Source organism: Bacillus rossius, chromosome 1 (genome assembly GCF_032445375.1).
Source record: "Bacillus rossius redtenbacheri isolate Brsri chromosome 1, Brsri_v3, whole genome shotgun sequence".
Lineage (NCBI taxonomy): Eukaryota > Metazoa > Arthropoda > Insecta > Phasmatodea > Bacillidae > Bacillus > Bacillus rossius.
The window spans coordinates 131,802,698-131,818,006 of NC_086330.1; the positions used below are offsets into that span (position 1 = coordinate 131,802,698).

The 15,309-nt window shown below is 40.1% G+C and overlaps 1 protein-coding gene across 4 annotated transcripts in view; it reads left to right on the top strand.

Moving 5' to 3' along the window:
* Positions 1 to 508: 508 nt before the first annotated feature.
* Positions 509 to 15,309, top strand: part of LOC134546158 (ubiquitin carboxyl-terminal hydrolase 47) — a 120,971-nt gene continuing 106,170 nt past the window's right edge. The window contains exons 1-2 of one of the 4 annotated variants that reach the window (XM_063388722.1): positions 509 to 586; positions 5,667 to 5,701. The gene's annotated coding sequence lies outside the window, so the exon portion shown is untranslated. The remainder of the gene's footprint in view (positions 587 to 5,666; positions 5,702 to 15,309) is intronic. The other 3 variants (XM_063388723.1, XM_063388720.1, XM_063388724.1) reach the window with 3 other exon arrangements.

Genomic DNA, 15,309 nt, shown 5'->3' on the forward strand with positions numbered 1-15,309 from the left:
AATTAAACCATAAATGTATATACAATTACTTAATTGACGTACAGCACCATCTTGAGCCATTTAGCATGTGTAATGGATTACGATAATGGGGACCATGCAGAGGGAGTACACGCAGGGTGCAAGACAGTCTATTTTTGCGGCAACATTTCTACATTGAGAATCCGTGCAGATGTAGTGTTATTTTGGTTTTTGAATTATTGAATGCGCATTGTTGCGCTGCTAGTTATACATTATTCACATAAGTTATTGGTTCAATTCTTTAAAAAATTCATGAATGTCTTTGACATTTTGCTGGGAGGAGTAGTATTTTCATTAAAGGTGCTTTTTTTTTAGCGTGCTGTTTTAATTTACTTTGTTTACAATGTTAACTGAGAAATCAAGTGAGTAGCGTATTCTAACATTTAATTATCGCTTAATAAATTATATGTTTTTCGTGTTTGTATTATTGATCTCCTGGAAAATAGAAATTTTTATCTGAGTGTGGTAATGTTGGGTGCATGAAATCTTTTATGGTGTTAAATTTCAAAATGGCGACACTGAGATGTTGTTTCCGGGAATATTACGACATGCTTAATACTATCTAAAGGTAAGTGATTATCGTGTTTTATACGGGAAATTGTTAAATATTATTATGTATCTGTGTTTGTGAATAGTTTTAAATGATCGTGATATGGTGACGTTGGTAGAAGCGACCTAAGTTTTGTGTAATGCTTGTCACTGAGTGACGTAAACATTGACGTCCATCATGTGGTCGCGTATCAGACACGAATTGCATGTTACCCAATGTTTTGAGTAATGAAAGAATTTTTGCTAGTTCATTTAGATGGGCTGGATTTATTCATATGTGACAAAATACCCATGATGTTAACTTCAGATGGAAATAGAGAAGCCACACCCATTTTATTAATAGGTTTGAAAGTTACCAGCACGTCGACTAGTCAGAAAAGCAGGTTTTTACAGTATTTAATTTTTTCACGATTGTTTGGGGATTTAGTGCACGTTTAGTCACGTTAAGACTGTAGTTTGCCCTGTACATGGAAGTATTTAACTGTCTTGACTAGTTTCCAGCGGAGTGGAGATACTTTTAATCAAACAATTGAGCATTGGTTAGTAATCAAAATATATTTGTTTCCGAATAGTAAGGATACGCCCATAATGAATGTAGCCTCAACTAAAGGATCCTTTAGTATAAAGTCTGCATATTTTTGATAAAATATCCTGAAAAGAATGTCCAAATTTAGACTGATCATAATCTGGTGTATTAAAAAATAAATGTATAATTTCGGCGGTTATTTTGTTTTTTTTTTTATATTTATTTCCAGGCAATATTTTGTTTGTAATCAAGTAGATTAATTCACAACAAATACAGAGAATAGTTAAGTACCTACAGCAGTTGGCTGGTTCAGTTACAGACTGTCGACAAATTTTACTAAAGGAAGTGCCACATGCATTTGAAAATTCAAAAAGATGCGTGAGACTCATTATTTCATGAACGGCTGCATCTACAATTCTGTAAGATGCGTAAAACTATTGAAAAGGTCAAAAAAATCTGACACTCTTTAAAATGCAATATTCAAGGTTCTTTTAGGCTAAAGGGTCATTTAAAGTATTCATAAAAAGTCATTCTTATATGTATATGATTGAAACCAAATTTTAATTTTAACACCAATTTCTTTGTCTTTATAAAAATTTTCCTCTCTTATTACTTTAACTTTATGCTGTTAAATTAGTGTGTAATGTTACACAGTTTTTTTTTGTGCGTGTAACCTTAACTCATGTTCATTTCCAGCCACAAAGCTATCTTTTGAAGGTAGACAAAAATGAAAAAAAATGGGTGCATGTACTTACTAGGTATGCATGTTATTAGTTATACTTACCTACTTCGCATAGTAAAAGAAAGCTTTAATTTTGTATTGAAATAATTAATAGGAATAAAATAATGAGAGGACTGGAGAGATATTATAAATATTGTTGGTAAAGTATAAATTCAATCAAATTAAAAAAAATTTAAATAGGCTAAATTCACACAGTATTCAATATTAATTCAACAGTTGTAAAATATTAATTATTTAATTTAGTAAAATAATCAAGATAAAATTAAATTAGTAAGTAAAATCAATAAATAGGCTGAATGTTTATTCTATTTTATTAATTTTAATTATTTATTATATTGTAACAACCCAGTTTACAGCCTTCCTCATACAATTCAGTAATAATCATTTGTTATAAATTTTTGACATATTTCAGGATAGGTTTTCATGTGGTGTAAAATTTTTCCTTTAGATGGTATTGTGAACGAAATTCTCCGGGTTTATTGTTTTTATTTTTAAAATTCATAAATTTATATTTCAAGTATTTTTTTGCTGGCCTCTTTGTGTGGGAAGGCATGCTGACGTGATTTTCCTTTGTTTTTTCCACGACCGAGGCTTTGTTTCACACGCTAGGCGTGTGAGTCACGGGAGTGTGAGAAAGAGACAAAATCGCTGCGTCGTGGGTACAGAAGTAAGCATTTAGTGGGAGCTTCTGTTGCTATGCGCTGTGATTGGCTGAGAATTACGTCAGCTAGCCCAGAACACTGCCCACACAAAGGGAAGGAAGGTTGTAAAGTTAGACATTGTCCAAGTACCGGGCCGAGCAGTCGTTCGGGCGGCGGGCCAAGCAGTCCGTGGCCGGGCGATGGCTCCGTGGATAATTTTTTTTTATGTACAGTTAGGTTTTTTTTTGTGCTCTATTGTACGGAATATAGTGTGATTTTTACATAAATAAATAAATAAAACAGGCAATACATCGAACTTTATGTATAAAGTTCTTCTTTCTTCGTGACCTGCAACCTGTATGTTCCACTCATCACCTAATTTGAGTTAGCCGGAGGTGGTGAGGGGTGACATTTGGCGCCCCACGTCAAATGTCAAATGTTACCCCTCACCACCTCACTTGTATAAATACACTTAAAAAAGTTTATAAACACAATTTATATCACTAATATTCACAATAAATAATTGTTTTTAATGAACTAGTATTCAATATCAATCACTAAAATATAAGATTTAAAAGCATATACCTATATAATTTTTTTTGTATGTAGGTAGTTTTTTTGTGTAGGTAGCCTATTTTTCATTCTGAGAAAAATTTGTTTCTCTGTGCGCACATATCGTAAAAATTCACTCTTCATTTTTAATAATGTGCCTAAAGAAATCTGGAACGTTTTTCTCAAGTTAGCATTTTTTATTGGCAGTTGGGCTTTAAAATTAGAATAAACAGTTTGTTTTGACATCATCTGCTATAGGCTGGTAACTTGGTTACCTATTCAAAAGTTTGAAAAATTATCAGTTTATAATCCTAGATTGATAGTGAAAATGGTTCTGACAAAAAGAGATTCAGATTTTTATAAAGGAAACAAACTTGTTGCTTAAATAACTCATAATGGTAATTTTTATTTTTTATTATAGAATATTTAGCCACACTGATCAAAATGTACAAGTTGGAACTATTGGTTTGTATATAAAAAATCAAGTTATATTTGTATAACAAGAAACTGAATACTATTATCCAGATGCAGACAAAATTTAAAAGGAATATATTAATTATTTCTTTTAGAAATAATCTATAGATCATTGTATTTTTTGCCACATTTTATCCAAACCAAAGTGAAGTTTTCCTAAAAACAATTCAGAATAGTTTTTAATGACTAAAAATTCAACATATATACATACACATACATGTGTGTGTGCGTGTGCAGAATAAAGTTAATGTTACATCCTATGGATTTAATTTTTAATATACTTTTTCTAATTTTCATTCTATGAGTGTTTGGAAGAAAAGAACGCAGTATAACTTTTGTTTCTACCACTTCTTTTCTGGTGTCCTTGTTAATTGATAAATATACAATTAAATAATACTATAATTTTGATAGAAGTTCTTTGCTCATGATGTAGAGGGTTCTTGATGACCTTATTAGATAACAAGTCGTGCTCGTTTGGGAGGGGTCATGGGTTCAATCCCAACAGCTCGGCATGGATTTTAATGTATGAACACAGAGTCTATATCCAAGTAGTTTGGATCCCCTCCTGCTTTTTCCTGTAACCAACCTTCTTGCTTAATTTAGGATTTCCATTCCGAATGGTTTTTCCTGTGTCTATGCAGGTTTTACCTGGGCCCAACTTAATGAGCACACATTTGGTGTGCAGAGCTTCAGTAAAAAACCATGCAATTTAAAATTTGCTCAAGATATCCTATTGATGTGTGTTTGTGAAAAGCATTTAAGGATTTGCTGAGGGCGGATGGGTTTGTCTATTTCCATATTTTGTCTTTAAAGTGTATTTTTAGGAGAGTGAAAATGGCTAAAACACATGTTTTCAGAATGATCTTTAGGCATGAAACACCCGGTAGAGATTCTTGAAAGCACGCAAGGATTTTGCATTACACTCTTGTCTTAATTTCTCTGCTGTATAAGGTTATGGTTATTGCTCAGATTTCATAGTGGAGTGCCTGAGAAAGAGATATTCAATATTGAAATTTATATTTTTTAAGATGGTTTTAAACAATTTTTGCAATTACCCTGGTTATATTCTAAAGAAAATAAGGCATTACTTAATTAAAAAAACAAATTTTATGTATTTTATACTTAGTCAAAACTTCATTTTTCTCAAAACTTTGTTTTTGTGGCATAGTCCCCTTCACTTTCAGAGCCTTGCGTTTTGAGGTGATACCACACTAGAAACATCAGCGAGCATTACATTTATCATCCCACCTCACAAACACAGATACTCTCTTCACAAGGTGGACTCCTTAATTAGTATAGTCTATACTTAAGAGAGTAGAGGAGTTAGTCATGGCATTAATTGCTGCAGTGGCTGGCCAATCCCCTCCTAGCATAAGATGCATGCTAGCCCTACTGCATGCTTGAAACCCCACATGATTAGCATGTAGGCTTTGGCCTGAGACACACTTAGTCTTCCCTACCTAGACTCCTCCCAAACACAAGGTTTTAGTTAGGTTAGGGAAAAAAATTTGTAATCTTGGAGGTCCAGTTGGCTTAAGAAGTCTCTTTGTATTACCAAAACAATTAAAAAAATTAAGCGATATTCATTTAGGGTTCCTGCAGACAGGGAAAATCAGGAAAAAAAAAGGGACAACTCGGGGGAATTGAAAAGGTGTGTTAAAAATCTGTAAAACACGGAAATCAACAAGACCGATGAGACAAGAAAAATGGTTTAATGGGACAGTAAAAACAGGTATATTGTCTGGAGTTAAAAGTGTAGGAACTAGGGATGATATGAAGTAAATTTGAGAAAAATTATTTCTTGTATGCACTGAATCGAGTTTGATTTTTTGGTAGTTTTTTATATTGTGTTGTGTTTGTGAAACATGTGTATATATCAGTAGCTACTACAAAACGAATAAGACAAATAAAAATTACATTAATGACTAGAATTATTTGTTTACTAGAAAATTAAATTTTTTGCTATCTTAAATGATCAAACATGTTTTTTTAAAGTATGCAAATGTATACACCGAATTTTGAGCATGTTTAAATTGTTGCTTATTGATGCAATTTTTAATAGAATTGTGAACTGTGTCATTTGTAGAGGAAGATGTAACATGTCTAATACCCGTAGAGAATAAATAACTTGGGTAGAACTACATATCTCTTTGTTTGATTATAGGTTTTGGTGGTTCTGACGACTTACTACTACTGAAGGTGAGTGCGTTTTTTTATTTATTTATTTATTTATTTATAGGTTGTGTTTTTATATATAGTTAAATTTCTACCATTTGTAACACATGCTGAACCCATGGAATTGAAAGGTAAGTTAAAGTATGTGATACATCCTAGTTTGTTTGTGTTTAAATATAAGTTTTTAGGTTCCACGAATAAGATTTTCTTCTTCCTTATGAAACTATAAACTATGTATAGTTTATATTCATAGAAATAATGATATTAAATATATCATATTAAGCCTCTAAGGTGAACAATCAGTTACTTTAAATAATAATAGAAATATTAAAAATAATAAAAGTGGTGTTTCTGATATGTAATTTGACTTTCTTACAAAATTCTACTAGTGATTTCAATATCTATGAATGAATAGAATTTAAGTGTAATAGTGTTTAAACAGTGTTGCAGCGACAGTTACTTGAAAGTAAAGAAAAACTGTTTAAAATTATTTTACTTGTATCTGAACGTGTGTTTCAATGGTGACAATGTACTTATATTCATGGACATACAAACTTATACTGCACAAGACAAATATCAACACATTACACGTATTACAGTATATCATATTTTAGTGATATCATTGGTTTTATTTATAAAATGATATCTCTAGTATTTGAGTATTTAGTTTAGTTAATGTAAATTCAACATCAATAAATTAAATACTTTTTGGTTCGATCAACAAATTTGACGATAAATTGCAACTTGCTATTCAAATATCACTATTTTGTTTTTGAAAACAATATTTATGCCAACTAGTGTCTCAGTCTTTTCTTTAGTGCAAAAGGGATACTCTGGTCTCGAAACTGACTATTATTGTCATGACTCGATTGGCTCATTAACATTGTCTTTTACTGAATGTCAGTTAAATAAGAAAATATCTCAATGAAACAAATTGGGGTGGCGTTCTACAACATAACACTTATGACATCATCATTTACTTATGCAAAATTTCCTTTTGATTAGCTTGTTAGTGAAATAAGGTACTTAGTGTTGTAAGTTTTACTCAATTATTAAAACAGACTCCTTTTTGGGCAACTTCGAGTAATTTTGGGTTGGAAGACAAACTTCAGTGATCCATGTCTTGATTTGGAACTGATCGAGAAGATATTACGTATCGGTGGTCTCCTTCTGTCTTACTGGTACGGCAATCACCGCGGTCTTTCCCTAGTTACGGCTCTGGTTCTCTCCTTTTCGTAACAGACGTTGATCGACCCGCGTCGTCGTGGTGCATGCTGCACTCTGGGTCCGGGGTTCGCGTTGTCTCCTCTAGAAAACCGGCATCCTTCCTTCAGCATTGTGGTGATGTGGGCGCTGAACTCGGGTCTCCTAATGCACAATGTCTCCTTAAGTAGCAGGCATCCTTCCTTCCGCGTCGTGGGACTGATATTCTTCTTTTTTACTTCGTCAGATTTGAATATACTCTCAAATATAAGACCAATTACTATTGCCTGTATCACGTCGATCTTGAAGTATAATTTGTCAAGGGCGGTCACTACCTCTTCTCAAACATTGTAGTGCCGACAAAAATTAAATCATATAAATATATTAAATCTCTACTGAAACTCCTTTACCTTAATCTTAAAGTTTTACGACGATCTGTCCATTTAGCTTTCTCTATCTTCTGGAGCTTAGCTATAATGAGTCTAGCTCGGACGAAAGTTGAACAAAAACTAACTTTCCAAATTTCAAACAGTTCAATATTGTATGTCCTTGCTCGGCGATATATCGCTCAAAATCGTAAAAAAAAATGTAAAAAAGGAAAATTTATTCCACATCTAGCTGCCAATGAATTGTGATCTATTAAGTGTTATATCGTAGAGACAATACAGAATTGTGGTAACGTATTTTTTCATTGGTCATTACCAAACAAGGCCTTAATAAAATTTTACTCCGAGAAAGTAATAAAATTAAAGTATAAGACAAATTGAAATAGGTACTCATAGAGAAAAAGGTTGCAGTTAACTTTCATAATAAAGCAAAGATATCTAACATAGAGAGTGAAAATAAAACATGTGAAACCAATATCATACTTCTATGGGTGGTTTCCAAAGTACCTCTATAGAAAATTTAAAATCTTTTAGCCTATTGCCAAATTAATGTTAGCGTAATGGTATTTGTCCAAAATTCCAATTCAATGAAACTGTGAAACTCTTATAAACATCTTTTAAAATACAATTTTAATTTTTTTAAAGCCGTATCAAACCATTAAAAACTTTGAAAATTATTATGATTTGACTTATAAGGAAAATTTGATTGTAAGCAATGCCACCAATTATTTACTTAAATAGTATCTAGTGTCAACTAATGTTTTAATGTAGAATCTGTTATAAACTTTTTTAAATGTATTATTTTCTTAGTCATCTTGGTACCCTAATAACTGCTGAAGTATTGTAATAGAACTTTAAACCATTAAAAAAATCTTATTTAACTGAAGTAATTATGTAATTTTAATATGTAGGTACATAGTTCAGTTTAATTTTACATGGTTTTGTGATGCATATTAAATAGTTTATAACATTTTTTTATTTGCTGTGTGTTCATATAGAGGGGGGCTGTAATTGTATTATTTAATTACCTAAGACAGAATTATTTTCTATTAATATATTCATAGAACATGATGTCTGCCATGTTTCGTATTTGAAACAAGACATTTGCATGTTGGAAGGGGTTGTAAGTCATTGCATAGGTGAGTTAGTTAATGTTACTTGGTACTTTATAGTTTTTGTGATTTTTTTTAAATTAATTAAAACATTTCTGAGGTTAGATTTAGGTAAATGTTCCTGATTCTTAAAAAAAAAAGTAATTTGTTTTAGATCAGATATATTAATAAAACTTGTGTAATATGCAGTGAATACATAATTAATAATGTAGCTAAACTAACCTAACTGACTGTTCACACAAATTTATAATATTTTTAATGTACCTAGTCTAACAAAACCATTAAAAACTGTTAATTATTGATAAACTAGTTTAAATATCGCAGTGCTGTTATTTTTTTTGAATGCATGACACTGCTGGTGAGCCATGGCACAAGCGTCTGTATGCCCTCCTCACTTCTTTCTGCATCTGCTTGTCGGTTGAAAATTTAATTCCACCCATGTGTGCCTTCAGGGAGGTGAAAAGACGATAATCTGAAGGTGCCAAATCAGGGAAATACTGTGGATGGTTCAAAACATCCCAGCCAAATGAGCACCTTGGTGGCTAAGACTGTGAGGACGGGCGTTGATGTGGAACAAGCACACCCCTTGTCAGCATTCCCCTCCTTTTGTTTTGAATGCTCCTTTTCAGTTTTTTTAGGTCTCACAATATCGTTGTGCATTGATGGTCTCCCCCTGAGGCATAAATTCAACCGAAATTGTGGTTTCGAATTTTTTGGCAGATGGGGGATTGATGTGACGGCTCTGTGACAACTGTCTTTTTGTCTCAGGCGTGGAGTGAGCCATCCACGTTTCATCTTCAGTCACAATAGAGCTTAGAAAATCCTCACCTTCCAATTCTAGTTGCTCAAAAAACTCGCGGGCACTATTGACCTGATTTTTCTTGTGTTGCTCTATCGTCTGTTTCGGGATCCATCTTGCGCACAGTTTCCGGTATCCCAGCGTTTTTGTGAGTGTCTCGTATAAGAGAGTTCTGGAGAGTTGTGGAAACAGCAGAAATTTCATCCACTGGCAATTGGCGGTCTTCATGAACAGTTTCCTTGATTTTTTGCACCAACTCATCAGTCAAAATGTAAGGTCTTCCACTTCTCTGTTCGTTATGAACATTTGTACTGCTTTGTCTAAACTCCCTACACCACTTGTTAAACACACTCGTTATGTCCATAGCACTTTCGCCGTAAAATGTTTGGACTTGCGAAAAAAAATTTGTAGGTGTTATTCCTTCCACAAATATTAAGAGGATCACAGCATGTGGCTTGCACGTGGTGGGATTTCTTACCAACATCTTTCACATAACTGGACACTACAACGTGAGTTCATGTACTACCATGTTCCTGCAATGCTCGCTAGGTTCAGGAGATCCACCTTTACCACTCGGTGTTGCCAACCATGAAAAAAAAATCCTCAGCTTGTTATGGGCACAGTACACTTACTTTCTCAACATGCCTCATTATTTTTAAGTAAAGTATTGGTTTTTGTTACTATTGTTAGATTTTAATTTTAAATAATTACTTTTAATAAAGGTATTGTTATCTAGTCATGATCAAACTTGGAACTTCGATAGTGTGACTTTTTGAAGAGAATTTCCTACTAAGGCTGGAAATACTTATCGATCAAACCATTTGAAGCAAGCATAGTAAGGTTCCTGCCTACCTGAGCACATATGTGGTATGCTTCAGAGGAAACCACACAATTGAAAACTACTCAAAATATGCAAGAGGTGTGTGTTTAGGAAAATCATTTAAGAATACACTGAGGGCGGATAAGTAGTTCTATTTCCATATTTTGTTTTCAAAGTATTTTAAGAAGAGTAAAAATCACTAAAGCAATAGGTTTTAGACATGAAACACCCGGTACAGATTATTGAAAGCACTCAAGGGACTTGAATTAAACATTTACCTTCATTTCTATGCCATATAATGTTGACAATAAGACAGCCTTCAGCCTTGCGCTTAGAAACAATACCATGCTAGAAGCACCAGCGAGTGTCGCACTCATCATCCTGCCTCACTAACACAGACACTTCTGACTAGGTAGTAAACAATGTGGAGAGGGCCTAAGATTGCTACCAAGAGCTGAACTTCTGTACAAGTAATGGAAACACAAATTGTTTATGAATATTAATACTAGCTAAGTTTTAAAAGTCTCTTATACCCTTGTCATTTACATTGGTGTGGATACTAGCATGAGGGAGTATCTTGTAACGAGGCTCCGCAGGGCCTGCGGCAAATCCCTTACCTCAAACGTGATTATAACATTGGGGGGAAAAAAAGAAATGGTAGAGCACTATCATGAGGTACCCGAGACCTAGTCTCCTACCTATACAGGTAGGGTAGGGAAAGATTCACAAACTTGTAATGTTGCAGAACCATGCCCTCCTAATTAAATAATTTTCTTTTAAACTTCTTTTTTGTATAGGTAAATATAAATAAGTCAATGTTTTTTGAGTGATGTATAAGTTAGGAAACAGTATATTCAGAAATTATGGATACTAGTATATGTTATTTTCACCTGCTATGTTTTTAAGAAGGTATTGATTATTTTATTAGACATTTTCTATCTGACGTCGTCCGGGCCTGCGGCCCCTTTGAGCCCGATACGACACCGCCCAACCACCATCTATATTCAAACCTCCCGCTCGTGCGTGCGTGTGTGCGTGTGTGTCTAGCCCGGCAAGAGGGCGCTTAGAAGCAGTGCGGCGATCCCTAAAATTGCTATGTTAATATTAATTGTAAGCCTTTTTGTTGTTTTCATCCATCTTCGCCCCAGTGCTGTGTAGTTTACTTGTGTTTCTTTAATTTAAATAAGTTACCTTAAATAACTATAGACGTTGCCCGGGCGGACCCGAACAGGCACGGACTTGGACGAGGATAGGAATGCTTTTATATGAATTATCATTAAATAAGTAAATAGTAACAAACTTTCCATTGTCAGTAATTTTTATATATTTTTAATGTTTATCTGTAATTTACTCAACTTTCGCCGGGGCACGGAGTCGTAGAATACAGTAACGGTAATTGTGTTGGCGCGAAGGGCGCCATGTTGCCACCTGCGAGCGATGAGCTCAGCCCAGTCGATCTTCATCACTGACCGAGAGCAGACGCGCCAGCACCCCGGGGACTTCAACCTTTGTTCTGCACTGACCAAGTAATCCTGTCTCGTTAAGTATTTCTGAATCTCTTTCGCTCGTCATCCTCGGGGCAGCTCTCGGTCAGCGGACTGTTTAATTAATTAATTGTCTCAGTCGAGTTTCTTTCATCACCGTGTAATAAGTAAACTTTGCAGCATGGCCACGTGTGTGGACCATGCCTTCACCTAGACCGATTCGTGCCTCAGGCTTTTTTAACCGTGTAATGTGTAACGTGTAACGGGCGTGTAGAGAGACGTGTTAGTGAAATTAAATCTGGAGAATAAATATAAAGTGAGTACTTATTTAATCACGTGGTGAGTGAGTCTAGGAGTGTGGCGTGCCCGACGCCTAGAGCGGGCCAGGTCTGGGTAGCTAGGATAGAAAGGGCTGGTAACTCGTCCCCACTTGGGCTACGTCACGCCCTGAGTGAGAGACTCCGCCGGGTCCACGTGCCCTTCCACGTGGTGGCGCCCATAGTTAACATCTCGAAATCACCGGCAATGCGCGATCAGCCCTCAAATGGCGCCCAAGAGCGTGGGGCGAGTTACATCTTCCGCGAAAACCAGACCTGTACGAGCGTGTGAGATAGGCGGTTGTTACGCGGAGCGCGCGGAACTAAAGTTCGCGCTGGAACTATTGTTCGCGCGGAGCGCATAGCGGGACTTTGGCGCGCCAGCCACGTGATCAGCCAAGCGCACGCTTCCAGGAATCCGCGCACAAACAACGGACTCCGAGCGCAGTAAGTAACACAGTGCTGATGTGTTCGTGAGGACTGTTCGTGTGCAGAGTACCACGTGCGTAGACATGTATCCGTATCCGGACGAGTGTATCGGGTGTTACTTTCCCCGCCCGAGTTGGGACTTGCATGGCAGGACCGCCGCCGGATACGAGTGTGGCTACTGTACGGAGTACCGCATACACGGCGTGACGAAATGTGGAGCTAGGTCGTGTCCCGGAGGTAGTAGCGAGGGATACCGCTGCCAGGAATGTGCCGGCCTGTGGCATCGTGGCTGTATCGGCGAACGTGAATGGACCGTACTGCGCAAGTTTTTTACCTTCACGTGCGCACGGTGCACTGCCTACCTAGCCACCCAGGCGCAGTACGAGGCAGAGACGCTGGAAAATCCTCCACGACACGCCTCGACGCTTCCCGAAACGCCGACGCCGCTCACGCCGACACCGACTCCGATCACGCCGACACCACTCACGCCGAAAAAGACGCCGCTCACGCCGACGCCAACCACGCCGAAAACGACTCCGCTCACGCCGACGCCAACCACGCCGGAAAAGACGCTGCTCGACTCGCCGACGCAGCCCGTGCCAAGGACGCCGCCCGTTGCCGGAACGTCACCGCCGCACCAAGCCGACTCCTCACGCACGACGCCGACCCCAGCACCACGAAGGTACGTCCTGACGTCACCCGCACCGCCACGTGTTACGTTACCGACGCCTACCGCTCTGACAAAGACGCCCGTCGTCCTGACGCCCACGCCCGTCGTCCCGACGCCGACGCCCGCCGTCCCGACGCCCGCCGTGCCGACGCTCATCGACTTGACGTCTCCCGACACAAGTCCGATCCCGCCGCCGCCTGCCACACTGCGTTTCGTCGACCCGACGCCACTTATCCCGACGCCGACGCTCGCCGTCCCGACGCCGACAATTCCGCTTCCGCCACCTCCTGTCCTGGAGCCGCCAACCTCGGCACCTCTCGTCGACCTGACGTCTCCCGACGCTGGTCCAAACGCATCATCGCCAGCAAGACCTCGTTTCGCCGACCTGACGCCACTCATCCCGACTATGATGACGCTTGACTCGCCGAAGCCAACCGAGCGACGCCCGACAACGACCGTCCCACCGCAGTCTGCCACGCCGTCCAGCACCCGCCTCGTGTCGGAGACACCTCCCGACGCCGGAATGACCTCGCCACCGCACCGAACCGCCGTCCCGACGCCACCAAGGTCATTTCCGGCGAAACCCGCATTGTCTCCGCCACACGACTCGCCACGGACGCCACCAGATTCGACGCCGACGCTTCGTGTCACCTTGTCGCCACCACCTGGCTTCGACGTCATCCGGCCGTCGTCACCGCTACCAGAGTGCGCAGTCGCAAACAGGACGCTTTGCGACACGATGTCCAGGGCCATGACGCCGAGACGCCTGAGCGCCGCCCCGCCGCCTGGATTTGCTCCTCTGTGCCCGCCTGGTTTCGAGGCACAGACGGATGAACCGGACCGAAAGAGAAGGACGCGCGCGACGCCGACGCGGACGCCGCCTACAGGCCCACCTGACGCGACGCCAGGAACGACCGAGACGCCACGACGCCCGATTCCGACGCCGAATGCCGCAGTACCGGAACACCGGTCAAGTGCCCTGCCGCCCGAGACGCCACAAAAATGTCGCAAGTTGGCAACATTGGGACGCCGCACCGTGAAGAGTCGCCTGAGCTCCCTACATCCGCCTGTCGCGATGCAGGTCGACGCCGGGACGCCCGACCGTCCCACCACCGAACGTGACCACCACCCGGACTTCGACACCTGTCACCCGTCTGTCACGACGGGCCGCGAAGCGCCCGCCTGTCGGCGAGGCTGAGCCGGGCCGTGCCGAGCGCCGCCCGCGCTTGCTGCCCGCTTGCCACGAGCCGCCTGACCTTGGCCGCCGCCGTCCCTGCCGGCCGGCGCCCTGGCCACCGCCACGCTATCACACGCAGCAGCCGCCGCAGCCGCAGCTGACGCAGATTTGGGGCTCGGGACAACTGGTGGGTCACCACCCACAAGGTTAGTCAGCCAGCGCCCATTCTGTCCGTGTGTATCGTCCTCCATAGTGTAAATATTGCTCAACTGTCATTTTGTAAACATTGCTCGCCGCCATCATGTAAACATTGCTCGCCCTTCCATCGTGTAAACATTGCTTGTCCGTCCGTCATGTCAACATTGCCACCTGCCCGCACAAACATAAACATCAACATTGCCACGTGGGAGTGCGCGACGTAAACACCACAGGCAACGCCCCCCAACCATCTGTCAAACGGCGCTGTCATATCGGCCTACTTTCGGAGGGGGCAATTGACGTCGTCCGGGCCTGCGGCCCCTTTGAGCCCGATACGACACCGCCCAACCACAATCTATATTCAAACCTCCCGCTCGTGCGTGCGTGTGTGCGTGTGTGTCTAGCCCGGCAAGAGGGCGCTTAGAAGCAGTGCGGCGATCCCTAAAATTGCTATGTTAATATTAATTGTAAGCCTTTTTGTTGTTTTCATCCATCTTCGCCCCAGTGCTGTGTAGTTTACTTGTGTTTCTTTAATTTAAATAAGTTACCTTAAATAACTATAGACGTTGCCCGGGCGGACCCGAACAGGCACGGACTTGGACGAGGATAGGAATGCTTTTATATGAATTATCATTAAATAAGTAAATAGTAACAAACTTTCCATTGTCAGTAATTTTTATATATTTTTAATGTTTATCTGTAATTTACTCACTTTCGCCGGGGCACGGAGTCGTAGAATACAGTAACGGTAATTGTGTTGGCGCGAAGGGCGCCATGTTGCCACCTGCGAGCGATGAGCTCAGCCCAGTCGATCTTCATCACTGACCGAGAGCAGACGCGCCAGCACCCCGGGGACTTCAACCTTTGTTCTGCACTGACCAAGTAATCCTGTCTCGTTAAGTATTTCTGAATCTCTTTCGCTCGTCATCCTCGGGGCAGCTCTCGGTCAGCGGACTGTTTAATTAATTAATTGTCTCAGTCGAGTTTCTTTCATCACCGTGTAATAAGTAAACTTTGCAGCATGGCCACGTGTGTGG